Consider the following 23,197-nt stretch of genomic DNA (forward strand, 5'->3'; position numbering starts at 1 on the left):
TTTGACACAAGGATCCCCTCATGTCCTGACCCCTCATGTCATAACTTCGTCTAAAAATTAACCATGATTAAGCCCCTTTCATTACTCAGGCATCACTGACACCCAAAATCCCTCTGAGGACTGGGGTTCATGACAAAATGCTCCAAATAAGCAAACTAAGGCTCAGAAAAGGGACATGAGTGTTTAGAGTCAAACGGGCAGTTTTATATGATAGCCACAATTAAATAAAAATCGGCTTCCTTGTCCCCACCCCACAAATCAGAGCCTGAACTGTAGTAATTGTTCCCTAAATATCAAAGAAAAAGAAACCAGGTGGAATACAGAGAAATGCCAAAACATCAGGGGCACTGAAGAGGCTGGAATTATTTAGTGGTTTGTTCCCAGGTACATAATGGTAGATGCTGTTGAGAAGACAAAAAAAGACATCACAATGAAGAAGAACATTTGTTAGAAGAAAACCCACACTAAACTGATGGGAGAAGAGTGGTGTTTTCTTCCCTTATTTCCCTTTATTGCTCCTTTGTGCCCTCTGCCACAGTGCATCTCAACTTGAACTGCACAGATATTCAATGGGTGTCTGCTGATCTGAGTCTGCTGTGCAGCATGAACCTGCATCTTCCCTGAAGCATCTCCAGGACCTGTGAGACGACTGGCCATGGTTAGGGCCCCACAGCCATGTGATGATGGACGGGCTGAAGGAGTGAGGGAGACCCTATGGGGAGGCTCTGAGAGGGAAGGAGAAGCCTCAGTCATCCTCACCTGGAAGGGACAGACTCAGGAAGTCACCGGCTCACCCTAAGTGAGATGACGACAGGTCAGGCAGAGTCTGGGTGTCATGAGAGACCCCATTTACATCTGAAATGTCTGCAGGGAGCCTGGTTCCTGTCCTGGCCTCAGCCCTGGTGAAACCAAAGCCAGGCTTCTGGGGAGGGCAGTTCCTCTTCCTGTGGGGCTGCTTATGAGACAACCTCATGACAAAAAAACCCAGCTCCCAAACGTCCACACCCTCTGTGTCTGTCTGTCCCGCCAGGCACTGGGTTCTCATCCATCTGCTCAGCTGGGGCCAGTGGGAGGAGGCACCATGACACCCATCCTCACAGCCCTGCTCTGCCTTGGTGAGATTTGAGGAGGGGGACGGGAGACCTTAGGCTGCAAGGGACTCCACCCACAGCCAAGCCCTCGTGCATTAGGAGACCCCAGGGGATCAGCAGGGCTCATCAGAGGAGAGGATCTGACCAGCCTGGAGGTGGTGAGTCTCTCACAGTGAACTCTTTCCAGGTGTGAGTCTGCGCCACAGGATCCAAGTGCAGGCAGGTGAGTCTGTCTCCAGATGTCCCAGATTCAACCTCCTCACTAGGGACAGGGGGCCACCTCAGGGCTGCTGGGTGTGGAGGACAGCAGTTCTGGGCTGACTGAGGGAGGTGTCTGGGAGGGTCATGGGGATGAGAGGGGAGATCCAAGGGGGCGGGGAATGTCTTGGGATCCAACCTGTGCTTTCCTTCCAGAGAACTTCTCAAAACCCACAGTCTGGGCTGAACCAGGCTCTGTGATCACCTCGGGGAGTCCCGTGACCATCTGGTGTCAGGGGACCCTGGAGGCCCAGGAGTACCACCTGTATAAAGAGGGAAGATCAGCACCCTGGAACACACGGAGCCCACTGGAGCCCAGAAACAAGGCCAAGTTCCCCATCCCATCCATGACAGAGGACTATGCAGGGCGATATCACTGTTACTATCGGAGCCCTGCTGGCTGGTCAGAGTCCAGTGACCCCCTGGAGCTGGTGGTGACAGGTGAGAGGACACTCATGGGTCCCAGCCGCAGGCTTTGCCCGCAGGAAGGGGGTCTGCTCTCAGGGGTGTCTTCCCCTCTCAAAGCCCAGTGGTGTGAGCCCCATTCAACACACCTGCCTCCTTTACTTCTAGGAATCTACAGCAAACCCACCCTCTCAGCCCTGCCCAGCCCTGTTGTGACTACAGGAGAGAATGTGACCCTCCAGTGTATCTCAAGCCTCAGATTTGGCACGTTTGTTCTGACTGAGGAAGGAGAAAACAATCTCTCCCAGACCCTGGACTTAGAGCAACACACTGATTGGGAGTTCCAGGCCCTGTTCTCTGTGGGCTCCATGACCGCAATGCACAGGCGGATGTTCAGATGCTATGGCTATTACAGGAACACACCCCAGCTGTGGTCAGAACCCAGTGACCTCCTGGAGCTCGTGGTCTCAGGTGAGGGGCTTCTAAACCTCTCCTGTCTTAGCTCAAAGGGTCAGATCAGGACCCTGCCCCCAGGAGAGCTCTGGGCTGGGATGGGAGAAAGGGAAACCCTGAGGGAGGGTCAGCCAGAGGGGAATTCATTCCTCAGAAAGGAAGAGGCCATCAGGAGTTTTTTCAAGCCTGTCCCTTTCCATGTTCATATCCCCAGAAGATGTCAGGTGGGCAGATATAGATAAGACTGAGCAGAATTGGGTCTGGGGGCAGCTGCTATCCCTCACACTTCTCTTGTCCTTATTCCTAGCATCCCCAGGGGGCAGCAGCCCCCCACCCACAGGGCCCAGCTCAGCAGTTGGTGAGTCACAGGGACCTCTGTCAAGAGAATTTACAATTTTCCCCAGGCTTGCCTCAAGAGACCCTCAGCTGATCTAAGTCCTAGTTCCAGTTCTCAGCATGGCTTGCGTCCAAGAGAGCTGGGAAGTCAGAGAGAGATGTCAGCCGGTACCACAGGAGCCCCCAGGGGCTCTGAGGCTGGGGTGGTTGAGGGGTGGGTGGTCCAGGCAGAGAAAGATATTAGTGGCCCAAACTGGGGGAGGAGCAGCTGGACTGAAGTGAGGAGCACAGCAGCTCCAGTCCCTCAACTCCCTGTCCTGATCCCAGGAGGTCCTGAAAATCAGCCCCTCACCTCCACAGAGTCAGGCACCCAAGACGGTAAGTGAGGGGCTGTGTTGGGAGGTGAGAGTGGGGTTCAGAAGAGGCAACAGCTGAGTTATATCCTCAGTTCAGGCTCCTCTGGAGACAGAGACTTGGACAGAACATTCCCTGTCTGGGCCTCAGTTTCTCCAGGTGTAAAAGGAAAAGGCCTGGCCCAGATCCTAAAGTAACTTTCAGTTCTGCCTTCTGGCTGTGACCTTCTGGGAGAGGAGACCTCCCAGGGAAGCCTCCCAGGACCCGATTCTGCAGTGGCCCTGTCCCATCTGAGCAGTGATGGTGACATTGTGCAGGAGAGGGGAGCAGGGCCATGGTAGGGGACATTCAGGCTCTTTCTCTCAGTTCAAGATGCTCAGCTCTGGTATAAAGATCAAAGATTAGAAGTAAGACTACCTGGGTTCAATTCCCAACTCTGCTGCTCCCTGGCTGGGTGACCTGGGGCTGGCAATTTACCTTTCTGAGCCTCAGTCTCCTTATCTGTAGAATGGGTGGGGTGGGGATGGCAATCTTGGGTTGCACAATTGTGTGAGGGTTGGAGGTGATGGATGCAAAGACCCAGCACATGCCTGGCACACAGTAGGTGCTCAATTAAATGGCATCATTTCTCATTCATGACGTCACTTGTGCCCAAGGTTGCAAATCGTACCTGAAGGGTCTGATTGGGGCCTCGGTGGCCTTCGTCCTGCTGCTCCTTCTCCTCCTCTTCCTTCTCATTCGATGCTTGCATCAGGGAAAGCACAGGAAGTTGGGTGAGTAGAAAATAGGTCCCCCATGGACCAATCAATGGGGAACTTGGGGCACCAGCCACAGGGAAACCAAATAGATGGGGTATTGCCAGCTCAGAAAAATGTCTTCAGCATTACAAATGGAAAAAATCTGAAAAGATAGCAGTTAATGTCAGCACACATGTACAAATTTAAGATTTTTTTTTTTGGCTTTTTAGTCTTATAAAATATTTGAAACATCTATTCAAGTGTTTTAAGGTTTCCCTCTTTTCTCTCTAGTTGCATGAGGGGGATGGGGGGGTTCTAACATTCCCAGGCTGAGACTGTCCATTTTCACCCAGCTCAGAGAGAGTCTGATTTCCAACTTCCTGCAGGGGCTGCCGAGCCAGAGCTCAAGGACAGAGGCCTGCAGAAGAGGTGATTTCTTCCCAGAGGACCCCAGACTCCAACCCCCACTTGGAACCTCCTCGTTCCCACCTAAAACTCCTGTGTTTTTCCCCAGCTCCTGCAGAACTGCTGACATTCAGGAATAAAACCTCTGTGAGGAAGAGGAGGGGCCACCCTGGGGGTAGGAGATGGGGTCCCGAAGGCTTTAGTAAGCAACGGAGGAAGGGACAGGCAAGGAAGCTTTTGGGACTCAAGAGATGAGGAGGACTGAGCTCCAGTACTATGTGACCTAGGGACATCACTGCCACTCCCTGGATCTCAGTGACCCCATCTTGAAGCAGGGCAGGGGCCAGTGGAACTGAGAGATCCCAGGGACCCTTGACAAGAGATGAACCCCCCCTTGTTCTGCCCCAGCAGATGCTGCTGAAAAGGACACTCAGCCTGAGGACGGCATGGAGCTTGACAGTCAGGTGAGGCCCCTGCCCCTGTCCAGGGCACCAAAGGCCTTCCTGTTGCCAAATTTAATCCAATGGACACTTGTCCTCCCACCACTCAGCTGTCAGCATCCTCCCACAGCTGACCCTCCCTTCTCGAAGCACGCTGCCGCCTGCCTGCTGTGACCTCGCTCTCTCCTGGTTTTCCTGTGATCTCAGGGGCTCCTCCTGCCTGGTTCCCCTTCTAGCTCCTTGTCTGCTGTTTGACAGCCTGGTTGTTAGAGTATTCCCTGGGTCTCAGAAGGGCACAGGAATAAATGAATCACCCAAGATCTCTGGACACCCTTTGTTCATTCACCGAACAAACATTCACAGGGAGCTCACTCTCAGTCGGGCTTCGTGTAGGTGCTGCAGACCCAGCAGTGACAAAAGCTGTCTCTACCCTCCCCGAGCTCACCTTGTAAATGAGAGACAATATGCAAATAAATTCAGAGTGTCCAGAGGTGCAAAGTGCTGTTACGGAAAATAAACCAAAGAAAGGGATAGTGTATGTAGGGGCAGACTGAGTCAGTTTGAACTTTAAGGAGCGGACTCTCTGATAAACTGTCATCTGAGAAAAAGCCCGAATGCAGAGGGCCATAAAAACATCTGTTGGATGAGCACCTGCAGGCAGAGGAAACAGCAAGTGCAAGGTCCTGAGGCAGGAACATGCTTTTTCAGGAAGACAGGACGTGTGGCTGGAGTCAAATGAGCAAGGGGGTCAGAGCATCAGGATAAGAAGTAAGAACTGCAAGGAGGAGGCTTCCAGATTCTCCAATGTCTTAGGAAGTTTAAGAAGATTCCATCAGAAAGTGACACAATCTGATTTAAATTTTTGAAAGATAACTCTTGTAACAGTGTGGAAACTTCTCTGAGGGAGATTGAGTGAAATTACAAAGACCCCCTTCATTACTGTCTCTCTCCAGCACAGCCCAGAAGACAAAAACCACCAGGAGGTGACCTACACCCAGGTGAAACACCCCAGACTCAGGCAGGAAGTGGCCTCCCCTCCTCATGTCTTCTCCAAGGAATTCTTGAACATGAAGGACAGACAATCAGAAGAGGACAGGCAGATTGACAGTCAGGTGAGTCTTTCCCTCTCCAGTCCCCCAGGACTCCCCCCGCAACCCGAACCGTGCATCTTCCGTCTCACTCTCCCCCCACTGCAGGCTGCTGCAGCTAAAACCCTCCAGGATGTGACCTATGCCCAGCTGCACATCTTGATGCCCAGACTGCAGACAACACCTCCTTCCTCCCACTCAGGGGAGCCCCCAGCTGAATCCAGAGAGTGTGCTGCTCTGGCCATCCACTAGCCCAGGAAGGACCCAGACCCCACACTTCAAAGAGGGAGAGCCAGGGACCACAGAAGACCCAAGAGCTTCCCCCAATGGACACTAACTCGTGGACTCTAGCCAATCTGGACACTTCATGTAGACCACCAAGAGATGTGGGGAACTTTTAAAACTCATCTGATTCCACAAAGATAACTAAAATTCTTATATTTTGGAAATACAGCAACAGACTCCTCAATAATCAATTAGTTGAATGAGGAAAACCAAAAACATAAGTGAGAGAATGTTTAAAATTGATTGATAATGTAAATATTACACATTAAAATATAAAATTGGAAAACGAAGACCTATGAATAAATAAATTAGAAAAGAAAAAAACCTTTAAAAACATCAATGACCTAAGCTATCATATCAACAATTTAGAAAAAAATAGCAAATTATTGCAAATAAAGGTATAAGAAAGAAAATAATAATATTAGTGGCGGCTAATGAGAAGATACTTTAAAAATAGATAAAAATTGATAAAGCAAAAGAGTTCATTCTCAAAAACGTTAATGACATTTATAAACCCTACCCATAATGAGCAAAAAAAAAAAAAACAAGAGGTACACATTTCCAATATAGGAATGAAAAATGAGTAGCACTACAGATCCTACACATATTTTCAGAAGATAGTAAGAGGACACTATGAGCAATTCTATGTCAATATATTAGAAAATGCAGATAAAATTGACACAATCCCCCAAAATACAATTTACTAAATAGACATAAAAATAATTAGAAAATTTGAATCATCGTACTCATCTATGTACACACACACATATATAATACTTTTACTAAATACTTTGCTAAATACTTACTAAGTACTGTTTCTAAACACTTTTACTAAATACTTTTACTCTGTAATAAAAAATGTTCCCATAATATAAACTCCAGTTCAAGAAGTTGTATTCGTGATTTCTTCCACTTATGCACTTATGAAACACACACACACACAAAAAAAAAAAAAAAAACCCAGACACAAACTTTCCCTGAGACTAGAAAAAATGGATATACATCCAAACACATTTTATCAGGCAAGAAAAAAATTGATACCAAAACTTGACAAGGAAACTACAAAATAGGAAAGTTATTGAAAGATCTCTCACATGACCTTAGATGTAAATCCCTAAACAAATAATGAATACAATATTCATTCCTGTTTTTCTGGGTTATTTTGGGTTTTTTTTTTTATTGTGGTAAAACATGCATAACATAAAAATTGCCATTTGAAACATTTTTAAACATACAACTGTGTGGAATTAATTACATTCACAATGCTGTGCGATCACTACCTCTATTTCCAAAATATTTTGGTCATTCTAAATATAAACTCTATACACATTAAGCAATAATCTTTCATTATGTCTCTTTTCATGACTACACTTTTTAGTTTTTTTTTTTTTCTTTTTTTTTTTTAATTTTATTTTGTCGATATACATTGTAGCTGATTAATGCTCCCCATCACCAAAACCTCCCTCCCTTCTCCCTCCCCCCCTCCCCCCCAACAATGTCCTTTCTGTTTGTTTGTTGTATCAACTTCAAATAATTGTGGTTGTTATATCTTCTTCCCCCCCCCCCCCCGGTTTCTGTGTGTGTGTGTGTATGTGTGTGTGTGAATTTATATATTAATTTTTAGCTCCCTCCAATAAGTGAGAACATGTGGTATTTCTCTTTCTGTGCCTGACTTGTTTCACTTAATATAATTCTCTCAAGGTCCATCCATGTTGTTGCAAATGGCAGTATTTCATTCGTTTTTATAGCTGAGTAGTATTCCATTTTGTAGATGTACCACATTTTCCGTATCCACTCATCTGATGATGGGCATTTGGGCTGGTTCCAACTCTTGGCTATTGTAAAGAGTGCTGCGATGAACATTGGGGAACAGGTATACCTTCTACTTGATGATTTCCATTCCTCTGGGTATATTCCCAACAGTGGGATGGCTGGGTCGTATGGTAGATCTATTTGCAATTGTTTAAGGAACCTCCATACCATTTTCCATAGAGGCTGCACCATTTTGCAGTCCCACCAACAATGTATGAGAGTTCCTTTTTCTCCGCAGCCTCGCCAGCATTTATCGTTCATAGTCTTTTGGATTTTAGCCATCCTAACTGGGGTTAGATGGTATCTCAATGTGGTTTTGATTTGCATTTCCCGGATGCTGAGTGATGTTGAGCATTTTTTCATATGTCTGTTGGCCATTTGGATATCTTCCTTAGAGAAATGCCTACTTAGCTCTTTTGCCCATTTTTTAATTGGGTTGCTTGTTTTCTTCTTGTAAAGTTGTTTGAGTTCCTTATATATTCTGGATATTAATCCTTTGTCAGATGTATATTTTGCAAATATTTTCTCCCACTCTGTTGGTTGTCTTTTAACTCTTTTAATTGTTTCTTTTGCTGTGCAGAAGCTTTTTAGTTTGATATAATCCCATTTGTTTATTTTTCCTTTGGTTGCCCATGCTTTTGGGGTCGTATTCATGAAGTCTGTGAACAGTCCTATTTCCTGAAGTGTTTCCCCTATGTTTTCTTTAAGAAGTTTTATTGTCCCAGGGTGTATATTTAAATCCTTAATCCATTTTGAGTTGATTTTAGTATATGGTGAGAGGTATGGATCTAGTTTCATTCTCCTGCATATCGATATCCAGTTATCCCAGCACCACTTGCTGAAGAGGCAGTCCCTTCCCCAGTGAATAGGCTTGGTGCCTTTGTCAAAGATCAGATGGCAGTAAGTGTGTGGGTTGATTTCTGGATTCTCTATTCTATTCCATTGGTCAGTGTGTCTGTTTTTATGCCAGTACCATACTGTTTTGGTTATTATAGCTTTGTAGTATAGCTTAAAGTCAGGTAGTGTTATGCCTCCAGCTTTATTTTTTTTGCTGAGCATTGCTTTGGCTATTCGTGGTCTTTTATTGTTCCATATAAATGTCTGAATAGTTTTTTCCATTTCTGAGAAAAATGTCTTTGGAATTTTGATGGGGATTGCATTGAATTTGTATATCACTTTGGGTAGTATGGACATTTTCACTATGTTGATTCTTCCAATCCAAGAGCATGGAATATCTTTCCATCTTCTTGTATCCTCTCTAATTTCTCTCAGCAGTGGTTTGTAGTTCTCATTATAGAGATTTTTCACCACCTTGGTTAACTCAATTCCTAAGTATTTTATTTTTTTGTTGGCTATTGTAAATGGGCAGGCTTTCTTGATTTCTCCTTCTGCATGTTCACTATTGGAGAAAAGAAATGCTACTGATTTTTGTGTGTTGATTTTGTATCCTGCTACTGTGCTGAAATCATTTATCAATTCCAGCAGTTTTTTTGTAGAGGTTTTAGGCTGTTCGATATATAGGATCATGTCATCTGCAAACAGGGACAGTTTGACTTCATCTTTTCCAATCTGGATGCCCTTTATTTCTTTCTCTTCTCTGATTGCTCTGGCTAGTACTTCCAACACTATGTTGAATAGGAGTGGTGAGAGTGGGCATCCTTGTCTAGTGCCTGTTCTTAAAGGAAAAGCTTTCAGCTTTTCCCCATTCAGGATGATATTGGCAGTGGGTTTGTCATATATGGCTTTAATTATGTTGAGATACTTTCCCTCTATACCTAACTTATAGAGGGTCTTTGTCATGAATGAGTGCTGAACTTTATCAAATGCTTTTTCAGCATCTATAGAGATGATCATATGGTCCTTGTGTTTGAGTTTATTAATATGGTGTATCACATTTATTGATTTCCGTATGTTGAACCAACCTTGCATCCCTGGGATGAATCCCACTTGATCGTGATGAATAATTTTTCGTATGTGTTGCTGGATTCTGTTTGCTAGTATTTTAGTGAGGATTTTTGCATCTATATTCATCAAGGATATCGGCCTGTAGTTTTCTTTTTTGGTTATATCTTTACCTGGTTTTGGTATCAGGATGATGTTTGCTTCATAGAATGAGTTTGGGAGATTTGCGTCTGTTTCAATCTTTTGGAATAGTTTGTAAAGAATCGGTGTCAATTCCTCTTTGAATGTTTGGTAAAATTCTGCTGTGAATCCATCTGGTCCTGGGCTTTTCTTTGTTGGGAGCCTTCTGATAACAGCTTCAATCTCCTTTCTTGTTATTGGTCTGTTCAAATTTTCTACGTCTTCACGGTTCTGTTTTGGGAGCTTGTGTGTGTCCAGAAATTTATCCATTTCCTCCAGATTTTCAAATTTGTTGGCGTATAGTTGTTTATAGTAGTCTCGAATGATTCCTTGTATTTCAGATGAATCAGTTGTAATATCGCCTTTTTCATTTCTAATTTTTGTTATTTGAGTCTTCTCTCTTCTTTTTTTTGTTAGCCATGCTAATGGTTTGTCAATTTTATTTATCTTTTCAAAAAACCAACTTTTTGATTCGTTGATCTTTTGAATTGTTTTTTGGTTTTCAATTTCATTCAGTTCTGCTCTGATCTTAATGATTTCTTTCCGTCTGCTAACTTTAGGATTGGATTGTTCTTGTTTTTCTAGTTCTTTAAGGTGAAGTGTTAGGTTGTTCACTTGCCATCTTTCCATTCTTCTGAAGTGAGCATTTAATGCAATAAATTTTCCCCTCAATACTGCTTTTGCAGTATCCCACAGGTTTTGGTATGATGTATCATTGTTTTCATTAGTTTCAATAAACTTTTAGATTTCCTGCTTGATTTCTTCTTGGACCCATATGTCATTAAGTAGAATGCTGTTTAATTTCCATGTGTTTGTATAGTTTCCAGAGTTTTGTTTGTTATTAATTTCTAGTTTTAATCCATTGTGGTCTGAGAAGATACATGGGATAATTCCAATTTTTTTGAATTTATTGAGACTTGATTTGTGACCTAATATGTGATCTATCCTGGAGAATGATCCATGTGCTGATGAGAAGAATGAATATTCTGAGGTTGTTGGATGGAATGTTCTGTAGATATCTGCCAATTCCAATTGGTCTAGAGTCTTGTTTAGATCTTGTGTTTCTCTACTGATTCTTTGCCTAGATGATCTGTCTAATATTGACAGTGGAGTGTTCAGGTCCCCTGCTATTATGGTATTAGTGTCTATTTCCTTCTTTAGGTCTAATAGAGTTTGTTTTATAAATCTGGCTGCTCCAACATTGGGTGCGTACATATTTATGATTGTTATGTCTTCTTGATGGATCAGTCCTTTTATCATTAAGTAGTGTCCCTCATTGTCTCTTTTTATGGTTTTTAGTTTAAAGTCTATTTTGTCAGATATAAGAATAGCCACTCCAGCTCGTTTTTCTTTTCTGTTTGCATGGTAAATCTTTTTCCATCCTTTCACTCTTAGTCTGTGTGAATCTTTATGGGTAAGGTGGGTCTCTTGTAGGCAGCATATAGTTGGGTCCTGCTTTTTGATCCAGTCAGCCAGTCTGTGTCTTTTAATTGGGGAATTTAATCCTTTAACCTTAAGAGTTGATATTGAAAGGTGTTGATTTATTCTTAGCATTTTATTGGTTGTTTGGTTGTCTTAGGTGTCTTTTGTTCCTTGCTTTCTGATTTACTGTTTGGTTTCTTTGTTTGTTGGTTCCTTAGGTTGTAGATAGTGTTTTTGTTAGCTTGTTTTCTCTTCATGAATGCCATTTTTATTGTACTAGCGGGTTTAGATTTTTCTTGGGTTTTTATGGCAGTGGTAGTTATTTTTCAGGAACCAAACCCAGTACTCCCTTGAGGATTTCTTGTAAGGGTGGTCTTGTGGTAGTGAACTCCCGCAGTTTTTGTTTGTCTGAGAAATATACTATTTGCCCCTCATTTCGGAAGGATAGCCTTGCAGGGTAGAGTATTCTTGGCTGGCAATCTTTGTCTTTTAGTATTTTGAAAATATCATCCCATTCCTTTCTAGCTTTTAGGGTTTGTGATGAAAAGTCTGATGTTAACCTGATTGGGGCTCCCTTATAGGTGATTTGACGCTTCCCTCTTGCAGCTTTTAAGATTCTCTCTTTGTCTCTGAGTTTTGCCAATTTGACTATGACATGTCTTGGAGAAGGCCTTTTTGGGTTGAATACATTTGGAGATCGTTGAGCTTCCTGGATCTGAAGATCTGTGATTTTTCCTATACCTGGGAAGTTTTCTGCCACTATTTTGTTGAATATGTTTTCAATGGAATCTCCATTTTCCTCCCCTTCTGGAATACCCATGACTCGGATATTTGAGCGCTTAAGGTTGCCTGATATCTCTCTCAGATTTTCTTCCATGTTCTTGATTCTTTTTTCTTTCTTTTTGTCTGCTTGTGTTATTTCAAACAGCCCATCTTCAAGTTCAGAGGTTCTCTCTTCAACTTCGACAAGCCTGCTGGTTAAACTCTCCGTTGTGTTTTTTATTTCGCTGAATAACTTCTTCAGTTCAGCAAGTTCTGCTACATTTTTTTTTCAGGACATTGATTTCCTTGCATATTTCCTCTTTCAGATCCTGTATACTTTTCCTCATTTCATCATGATGTCTAGCTGAGTTTTCTTGTATCTCATTCAGTTTCCTTAGAATTATCACTCGAAATTCCTTGTCAGTTATTTCAAGGGCTTCTTGTTCTATAGGATCTAGAGTATGAGATTTATTAACTTTTGGTGGTGTACTTTCTTGATTTTTTGTATTTCTGGTGTCTTTTTTTTGGTGTTTATTCATTGTGGCAGGGGGTTTCACAGTCCACCGGTTTGAGACTAATGACTAACTAGGATGTTGCTGTGGTTGCCAATTTGGTATGGCTCCCACCGTGACTGCTCAGTTGGCCTCTAGTGTCTTGTGTGTGTGGTTGCCTCGGGTCTTGGGCTTCTCCGGGGATCCACCTTTCTGGTCAGCTAGTACTCTGCTGGGCTGGTGGATCACGTACCACAGGGTGTGTGATCTCTGTTGAGCTTTCACTTTCTGTACAGGACTTCTCCCCGTTCCGTGTGCTCTGGCCCAGGCTGTTAGATCGTGCAGTGGCGATCCCACCGGGTGTGTGGTTTCTGTCAAGTCTCCGCCTCCCTGGCCGCACGTCTCCCCCCTCTGTGCACACTGTGCTGGGCTGGGGCGTGTCTTCTGCACCCCTCGTCTATCAGCTGGGCCTTCAAGACCCTGCTCAGCACCGCCTCGCCCAGGAAGTCTACCAGGTTTCTGCTAGGCACAGACGACCGGTCTCTCTGGGTGCCTTTGTAGCACTGTGTAGATCTTTCTCGGGTCTTGTTCACCTTTGTATCCCCCCGGTATAAACCGAGTCTAGTGCCCGCCTGCAGCCTGCTCTCCGGCAGGATCAAGCGGACCTGGGAACTCTCCTACCACACTATTCCCAACCAGAAATTCGTTAGGCTTTTTTCCAAACTGGCGGTCGCAGAGATGGTATCTGCCTCCCAGTAACAGGAAGTTTACCGGGGCCGGAGTCCAGGGTGTGGAGGAGTGACAGTCGGCCCGCCCGTACTTCCTAGCCCTCCCAACACTGGTCAGGACACCCCCAGCCCCGCCAGAGAACCGCGGAGGGAGTGGGAGAGGAGGCCGGCCCGCAGGCTCCGGAAAGCCCCGCGCCAGGCCAAGCAAATGGGCTCAGTGATGGCCGAGCAGGGCGGAGCTGCCCGCACCTGGGAAAATGGAGGCAGCACCGGGGCAGTGAGTGGCCTGGTGGTGCAGGCAGGAGCCGCGTGGGCATCCACCCCCCGAACAGAGCTGTGCCAGGGATCACTCACAGTGCTGTGCCAGGTCGGGCGCTCGCTCTGTCTCTGGTTTGTTGCCTTCCGTGTTCTCGGCGCTGCCGCCTCGGGCTGTTCAGTCGCGGCGCCGCTCGGGCGCTCCCCGGAATCTTCTTTAATGCCGGCCTGAAACCTCGAATCCTGAATAGGGCAGCTGGCCGCCTTCAGTGCGGCCCCAGCCTCCGGGATCCTGGCTGCATCCACAGCAGCCCTGGCGCCGTGTTTCCTGTTTCAAAACTCGCTTTTGCAGCTAAGAATCAGTTCTTTTCCTGCTCCACACTTCAAAGCTGTTGCCTGTAAATGAGGCAGCCTCTCCTGCCGGGGGCAAAGTGGCGTTGAACCCCCACGACCGGCCAGCAGCAGCAGTCCTCCCTTAAGAGATGGCCAGTGGAAGGTCCACAAGTTTCCCGGCTGCCTGAGGCCCAGTGGCCACCTTTTCCACCTCAGCTACTCCGCGCCAGCCGCCGCAGCCGCCGCCATCTTGAAAATCTTTTTAGTTTTTGTTTACGAAAGGGAAGTAGCTTAATTTTCAAAAATTAATCAACATAACTGAATACATTGAGAATAAAAATTTATCATCTCAATAAATGTAGACGAATTTTATATGAAATAAAAGTATAAATACAAATTTACATAAATAAAAATTTTAAAAAGCAAACAAAAACTACATCAGGCACTCAAAAAAAAATTTTTTTTGGCACTTTTTGGTACAGAGATTGAACCTTGGACCTTGGGGTTATCAGCACCATGCTTTAATCAACTGAGCTAACCAGCCAGCCCCCAAAATATTTTGAAAATAAAAGCTTTTTGAAAGGTTAAAATAAAAAAGTCAAGCTCTTACCCAATCATTGTTACTCAACGTGAAGGTAGGACCACAGGATGAGGAGGGGAGTTCTGAGAAAGGAAACCAGGTGCACCAAGGAGGCAGGAATGAGTCAAGGGTGGTTTCCAAAGATGCTGTTGCTAAGAAGAAAAAGATAGTTCATGAAGTGGACAGCTTAGAAGAAAACAAACCCACACTCCACGGTCAAAATAAGAGTCATATTTTATTCCTTATTTTCCTTTATTTCTCCTTTGTGCTCTTTGCTGCAATGCAGCTCAAAGTGAACTGCACAGTCAGATGTTGAGTGTGTCTCTGCTGACCTGAGTCTGCTGTGCAGCAGGAACCTGCATCTTCCCTGAAGCATCTCCAGGGCTGGAGAGACGACTGGCCATGATAAGGACAACGCAGCCATGTGCTGACGGACGGGCTGAAGGAGAGATGGTAGCCCCATGGGGAGGCTCTGAGAGGGAAGGAGAAGCCCTCAGTCACTCTCACGCAGAAGGGGCAAACTCAGGAAGTGACCAGGTCTACTTGCCACTATGTCCTGGCCCTAGGTGAAATGAGGACAGATCCGGTAGACAGTAGCTGGAAGGCAGGGGAGACCTCATTTCTGTATGAAATGTCTACAAAGAGTCTGGTGCTCACCCAATTCTCAGCCCTGGAGAAAGAGACCCAGGGTCTTGGAGCAGGGGGCAGTTCCTGTCCTGTACGGCTGCTGAAATGACCACCCTGTGACAGGGAGTAATGAGCCTCCAAGTGTCCACACCCCATGTGTCTGTCTGTCCTGCCAGACACTGTGGTCTCATCCATCTGCTCAGCTGGGGCCAGTGGGAGGAGACGCCGTGATCCCCAACCTCACAGCCCTGCTCTGCCTTGGTGAGACCTGAAGAGGGGAGGGTAGGCCCCGGGAGGGACATCAACCCCCAGCCAGGCCCTTATCCATTAGGAGTTTCCAGGCACTTGGCAGGTTCAGGGAAGGAGAAGATCTGCTCAGACTTCAGGGGGCAAATCTCTCACAGGAAACTCTCTTCCAGGGCTGAGTCTGAGCCCCAGGACCTGAGAGCAGGCAGGTGAGTCTGTCTCCAGGTATCCTCATTGGGAATAAGGGGCCAACCTTATTGCTGGAATGGAGAATAGCAGTTCTGGGCTGATTTACGGGAAGATCTGGGAGGATGCTGGGGGTGAGAGCTAATATCTAAGTGTGAGAATGTCTTGGGTCCCAGTGTCTGATTTCCTCCCAGGGACCCTCCCCAAACCCACCATCTGGGTTGACCCAGACTCTGTGATGACCTGAAGGAGGTCAGTAAAATCTGGTGTCAGGGGATCCTGGAGGTCCGAGAGTACCATCTATATAAAGAGGGAAGGTCAGTGTCCTGGGAACACAGAGCCCGCTGTAGTCCAGGAACAAGGCTAACTTTCCCACCCCATCCATGACACAGCACTATGCAGGGCGATGTCACTGTTACTATCACAGCCCTGCAGGCTAGTCAGAGCACAGTGACCCCCTGGAGCTGGTGGTGACAGGTGAGAGGACACTCAGGAGTCCCAGCCCCAGGCTTTGCCCTCAGGAAGGGGTCTGCTGTCAGAGGTGTCTCCCTTCTCACAGCCCAGCCCTGGGATATAACGCGATCTCCATTTAACACGGCTGCTTCCCTCTCTCCTAAAGGCTTACGTTGAACCCACGCTCTCAGCCCTGCCAAACCCCGTCATGACCTCAGGAGGGAACGTGACTCTCCATTGCAGCTTACAGCTGGGATCTGGTGGTTTTGTTCTGGCTGAGGAAGGAGAACACAAGCTCTCCTGGAGTCAGATCTTATAGCCACATCCCAATTGCAGTTCCAGGCCCTGTTTCCTGTGGGTCCCATGACCCCCAGACACAGGTAGGCATTTAGATGCTAAGTCTATGACAGGAACAAACCACAGGTGTGGTCAGACCCCAGCGATACCCTGAAGCTACTGGTCTCAGGTGAAGAAGCCATAGCCTTTTCATATACAATTTTGGGGCACCCGGCAGGTAGGTAGTTGAGAGCCTTATCCTCAGGACTTCCCCAGGTGATAAGAAAGTGTATGAAAAACATGTCCTTTCTTGGAACCGTGGGGACACAAACGTAGAGTGAGAAAAACCATGACGCTGAAAGTCCCAATAAGCAAGCAAATAGAAGGGAGATGTTGGAGGAACCAGCCCCTGCTTCCACGGCTCGTCTTTCCCTCCAGGTGTGTCCAGGAAGCCCTCCCTCCTGACCCAGCAGGGCCTTGTCATGGCCCCTGGAGAGAATCTGACCCTCCAGTGTCACTCTGATGTCAGCTATGACAGATTCTCCCTGTCCAAGGAGGGACTCCATGACCTCCCCCAGGGCCCTTGCTGGCAGTCCCAGGCTGGGCTCTCTCAGGCCGACTTCCCCCTGGGCCCTGTGAGCAATTCCCACGGGGGCAGGTACAGATGCTATGGTGCACACGGCCTCTCCTCTGAGTGGTCAGCCCCCCGTGACATCCTGATCGCAGGTGAGGAGCCCAATGGGCTCAGTCAGGGATCCAGACTCTTCACAGGCCCTGTTGGGGGAGCCCCAGGTGGTAATGGCCAGGATGAGGGGTGGGGGTCTCAAAAGAGGGAGAGAGACAGAGACAGGGGATGGGGAGAGAGAGACTCAGAGAAAACAGAGACAGAGAGACTGAGGGTTCTTATAGATCCATACTGGTGAGGTCTTGGCTCAGAATAAGATGTGGGATAGCCCCTCACCCACCCTTCTTCTCTCTAGAACAGCTCCCTGACAGATTCCCCCTCTTGGTGCAGCCCAGTCCCACAATGGCCTGAGGAGAGAACATGACCTTACTGTGTCAGTCATACAGCCTGATAGACACTTTCCTTCTGTCCAAGGAGGGGACAGCTGATCCCACCCCCACCCCCTGCATCTTAGATCAAAGTACAGAGCTCAGTAGTACCAGGCCAAATTCCCCATGATTCCTGTGACCTCAGCCACCGGGGGGACCTACAGGTGCTATGGCTCAGGTAGCGCCTCCCCCTACCTATTGTTATACCCCAGTGATCCCCTAGAGCTCATGGTCTCAGGTGAGGCTTCCCCACCTCTTGTCTATTGAGGCTGGAGTTAGACTTGGTTGAACCTCGAGAAAAATGCTATTAGAACTTAGCCTCTGTAACACAGCTGTCCTTTTATCCCAATTTTTTTTTCAGAGAAAAAGCTGTGGGTATTTATTATACCTAATCCCTCCAACCTTTCTCTTTTTTTCTCTTTGGAAACTTTTTTATTACTATTTAATTTTATTTATTGTTTTTTTCATTGTACATTTTTGTGGGGTACAGTTTGTTGTTTCAATACATGCATACAGGTGTACAATGATCTAATCCGAATAGTTGGCATATCTATCACCTAAACATTTATCATTTCTTTGTGGTGATAACATCCAAGATCCTCTTTCCTGGCTATCTTGAAATATACAGTACAATATTATTAGCTATATTGACTTATCTTTTAAATCTATTTTCTTGTTTCATTAGTTTTTTAATTAGAAATGAATGCTTTTTCTAACTTTTTTTATGTGTCCTGAAAAATGGTCTTTTCTCTCTGACATATTACCATGGTGAGGCACATTAAGAAGGCTTCCTGGATATGAAAAAATCCTCAACATCACTCAGCATCCGGGAAATGCAAATCAAAACCACATTGAGATACCATCTAACCCCAGTTAGGATGGCTAAAATCCAAAAGACTATGAACGATAAATGCTGGCGAGGCTGCGGAGAAAAAGGAACTCTCATACATTGTTGGTGGGACTGCAAAATGGTGCAGCCTCTATGGAAAATGGTATGGAGGTTCCTTAAACAATTGCAAATAGATCTACCATACGACCCAGCCATCCCACTGTTGGGAATATACCCAGAGGAATGGAAATCATCAAGTCGAAGGTATACCTGTTCCCCAATGTTCATCGCAGCACTCTTTACAATAGCCAAGAGTTGGAACCAGCCCAAATGCCCATCATCAGATGAGTGGATACGGAAAATGTGGTACATCTACACAATGGAATACTACTCAGCTATAAAAACGAATGAAATACTGCCATTTGCAACAACATGGATGGACCTCGAGAGAATTATATTAAGTGAAACAAGTCAGGCACAGAAAGAGAAATACCACATGTTCTCACTTATTGGAGGGAGCTAAAAATTAATATATAAATTCACACACACACACACACACACACAAACCGGGGGGGGGGGGGAAGAAGATATAACAACCACAATTATTTGAAGTTGATACAACAAACAAACAGAAAGGACATGGTTGGGGGGGAGGGGGGGAGGGAGAAGGGAGGGAGGTTTTGGTGATGGGGAGCATTAATCAGCTACAATGTATACCGACAAAATAAAATTAAAAAAAATAATAATAATAAAAAAATAAAATAAAATAAAAAAAAGAAGGCTTCCTGGTACCAAACACTTGGATATTCACCCAAGTCACGGATGTTTACTCTTTATTCACATTTTCTGACTTTTACATGCTACCGTTTCATTTATAATGTTTTATAAATTTTATCATTATCATTTGTGTGTTACTTTTATGCTATTTTGATATCACAACTGGTTTCCTATATTTTATGCTCATGCCATTTTATAATACCAAGGTGTTCATTGTTCTTTAAAGGTTTATGGGCCGAGCCCGTGGCGCACTTGGTAGAGTGCTGCGCTGGCAGTGCGGCGACGCTCCCGCCGCAGGTTCGGATCCTATATAGGAATGGCCGGTGCACTCACTGGCTGAGTGCCGGTCACGAAAAAGACAAAAAAAAAAAAAAAAAAAAAGGTTTATTTATTGACTAGAACTGTAGACTTCTCAGTTTCCAGAGATTTGATTTGGAAGAAGTGGAGATTAACTTTTAAAATTATAATGAAATCATTACTTTCTTTTCATTGAAGTCTTAAAGCAGTATCCAGACTTCTTCCAAATAAAAAAAAGTGAGATGATGGAGACTCTCTCCTCTGCCCTGTTGTCTCTGGCCTGTCTCAAATGCACCAGGTCCCCAAATCTCAGCTTCTTCTTCTGTCCCCTCCTACATTCCATAGTCAAGACTTTATTCCTTGTTTAAGGATAAGCTGAGATCTTTCTGGGCACCTGCTCTTCCTGCAGCCTCTGGTGCTCCTTGTCTTGATCTTCATGTGGCTCCTCTCTGGGTCCTTTGTCTATTCAGGGATCTCCTTAAATGTCATCTCCAAGCGTAACCATCACAACAGTACTCTTAACAACAGACCAGTCTCCTCCTTACTATTATATATTTATGTAATTAACCCAACTACGCCTTATAAGTTGAATAGTCTCTGGATAGACAGATCGACAGATAAATAGGTAGCTATAGAAAGTTATCTATCTTTCTATGTCTACAATTGAAACGCTTTGCTCGTGTCAGTAAAATTTTTCCTCTGCTATGAGTTTACAAATTTAATATTGCTCTTGCTAAGTAGATTCACATTCCAAGAAAACATAAAACTTGTCTTATAACACCACTAAAAATAATTATATTAATATGTATGTATGCCCAATTGTATGTACACCTAACTCTACAAAGAATAACATAATGAAAGAATAAATAGATAATGTAACTGCAGTTACAGAATAATATTTAGACTCCAGAAGGGCTGGGAACTGCTGAGGTGGAGTGAAGGGGACGCATCACAACTGTCACCCCTTTGTGCTCCTGACGTGCAGGAGCCCCTGACAACCAACCTCATCTATGGATCCTGGGTCCTCAGCTGCTGAATAAGTGGAAACTCTCATCGCCAAGGGAATTGGGTGGTCCTACGTCCCAGACTGGATGGAGAGCACACAAAGGCTCAGTTATTTCTGAACTGGGAGACCATTTTTCTCACTAACACTAAGCTCTCGGGGCTCAGCTAAATTTGTTGTAAAGTGACTCAGAGTTAAGGTCTGAATTCACAGAACACAGAGATTCTGAAGACTCCAATGAGGAGACCAGGGAGGACCCTGCTACAGCAGAGAAAGCATTCTTTAAGAAACTATAGAACAGTTATATCATGAGAGGTGGGAAGATATAAGAATGCAGAAACCCAGGGTATGTCTGGACAGGGCCTTTTCAACTACTCACCAAAATTCTGGATTTTCTTTGACCCTAAGGAGCAGCCGATACCATCAACACATGACAAAAATCAGACTCCAAGAATGGTGAGTAGGAAAAATTCTCAATTATGGGATTGGGCTCAAAGTGTAAAGTTCTGTCAAGAGAATGTGGGTGCCCTAGGTGGATATCCAGGGATCTGGGGCGATTTGATCTGCCTTAAATTCTGTGAGCTCTTTGTCCACAATTCCTAGCCTCATACCCCAGGATTACAGAGTAGAAAATCTCATCCAGATGTGTATGGCTTGTTTGATCCTCTGGGTCTTCAGGATTCTGCTATTTGAGTGTTGGCGCAACCAGAGAAGCCGCCAAGATGCAGCCAGGAGGTAGCACAGGAAAGAGAAAAATACACTATTCATAGTGGTAGAATTAAATCTGATGATCCCAGGAGGTTCTGAAAGATAATCTGGGACATATGCTGTGCGAACTGTTTGCAGATCATCTCGAGGGGGAGAATTCATTGTTCAGGCGCAGAGACGATGTCTAAACTCTTCTTCCATTAAACTGTGGTATTTTCCTTCACTCTCTTTGTGGAGTTTTTGTGACTGGCACCCATCTTTCTCGATCCCTGTAACATCAGCTTATGTCCGACATGGCAAATTTGGGTCCATACTTCTATACAACTTCATGCCCTGGGCAATGTTCATGTAATACATTTTTCTTTATTTCTAGTTTTAATTCATATACCTTTACGTACATATAGAATCATTATCTCTTCAGTTCAGAAAATTAAACCTTGTTTAATAAAAAATAAATTGCCATAATAAGGTGCTGTGGACTGAATATTCTCCCAGAACTCATTAAAACCTCACCCCCATTGTAACAGTGTTAATAAGGTGGAAATTTGATTAAGGTATTTGAAAGGTAGAGCCTTTGAGAGGTAATTAGATCGTGATGACTGTACACTCATAAGTAGATAATCCATTCATGGAGTAATGATTATCATAGGCATGGACTGATGGCCTGATAAGGAGTACATGAGAGAGCTCTTACAATTTTCTCACCACATGACACTCTGTGTCACCATGGGACCCTGGAGATAGTTCCCATGCAGAAAAAGGCCCTCATCAGATATGTTCCCCGGGCCTTGGACTTGCCAGCTTCCAGAACTATGAGAAATTCTATTTCATTATAAATTACCTGGTTATAGGTATTCTGTTATAAGCAACATAAATGGACTAATACACAATGATTCCAGCCTGAAGAAAATAATCCCAAAACGAGGCCCTAACACCATCTCTGGACCCCATAATTTCCCCACTTTTCATTGGATGCTATCTGTGTAGTTTCTCCACAAATATCCTCACTTGGAATCAACACACTGGTGTTTGACCTTATAGCCCAGGGGCGTGCTGTCTGTGAAAACCCATTGTTAAAAATGCAGGTATGTGGCATTTTCAAGTTTCTATGGTATAAAGACTCCCTTCCTGGCCAACATCAAGGTTCCAATGGGACATTACTGATACAGAGTTGGAAGTGATACAAAGAGTTGACTTTTACCCAAGAGTACAAGCCAGCTGTAGTACATCTCTCTGATATCTTCTACACACACCTAAATTTTCTTATATTTTAAATGTAATGATAATTTCTTGCTCAATGTTGCAGCACAATTTTAATAAAATTATGAGACCAAAATTCCACCACATTCAGATAAGATGCAAAGAGAAAAATGGTAATATCAATTGTGGGAAAAAATAGTGTGCACATAGAATTCTGATACATTGCCAGTAGGAGTACAAATTACTTCAGTTAATTTAAAGAGAGATTGTAATTATCAAGTGAAAGCAAGGGACGCACATCTTTGGTTCTTAAGTATATACCTTAGAAAAATATGTACCTATGCACCAGGATCAATTCACAACAACATTGACAAGAAAGTCCTTCAGACTGGCAAAAATTATCTTAAAATTCCATATACCAAAATAAAATTGCTACTATATATGGAAAAACAAGCATTATGTCAGCAAAAAGCACAAACTAAAATTCCAAATGGTCATGTATATCCATCTTCAAACATGACAATGAATAAATGAAGTAGATTATAAAAGAATGTGCTTAGAACCCAAATAGGTCATCTCCAAGACACACTGCAGTCAAACTATCCAAAGTTAAAGACAAAGAGAGAATTCTAAAGACAGCAAGAGAAAAAGGTCAAGTAATTTATAAGGGACTCTGCCTTAGACTAACAGCAGACTTCTCAACAGAAACCTTACAAGATAGCAGAAAATGAGATGATATATTCAAAGTACTGAAAGAAAAAAATTGCCAGCTGAAAATATTATACTTGGCAAGTCTATCCTTCAGAAATGAAGGATAAATAAACTCTTTCTCAGACAAGCAAAAATTAAGGGAATTCATCACCACCAGACTATATTTACTAGATATGTTTATGGGAGTCCTACATCTACAAGAGAAAAAACAAGAACAACCATCATAAAAACACTGGAAAATATAAAATTTACTAATAGAGTAAATACACAAATTAGAAAGAGAAAGGAATCAAATCTTATCAATACAGAAAACCACCAAACCATGAGGATAAACAATAGGAGAGGAAGAAAGAAACAGAGGATACACAAAACAATTAGAAAACAACCAACAAAATGAAAGAAATAAGACCTCACATATCAATAGTAACCTTGACTGTAAATGAATTAAATGTCCCAATTAAAAGACATAGACTGACTGAATTGATTTTTTTAAAAAGCATAGCCCATTTATATG

General features: G+C 44.3%; 1 pseudogene; it reads left to right on the top strand.

The window, feature by feature from the left end:
• Positions 1-1,045: 1,045 nt before the first annotated feature.
• LOC134373839 (leukocyte immunoglobulin-like receptor subfamily A member 6) lies at positions 1,046-20,803 on the top strand (annotated as a pseudogene).
• Positions 20,804-23,197: the final 2,394 nt, after the last annotated feature.

This window comes from Cynocephalus volans, chromosome 3 (genome assembly GCF_027409185.1).
Source record: "Cynocephalus volans isolate mCynVol1 chromosome 3, mCynVol1.pri, whole genome shotgun sequence".
Taxonomy (NCBI): domain Eukaryota; kingdom Metazoa; phylum Chordata; class Mammalia; order Dermoptera; family Cynocephalidae; genus Cynocephalus; species Cynocephalus volans.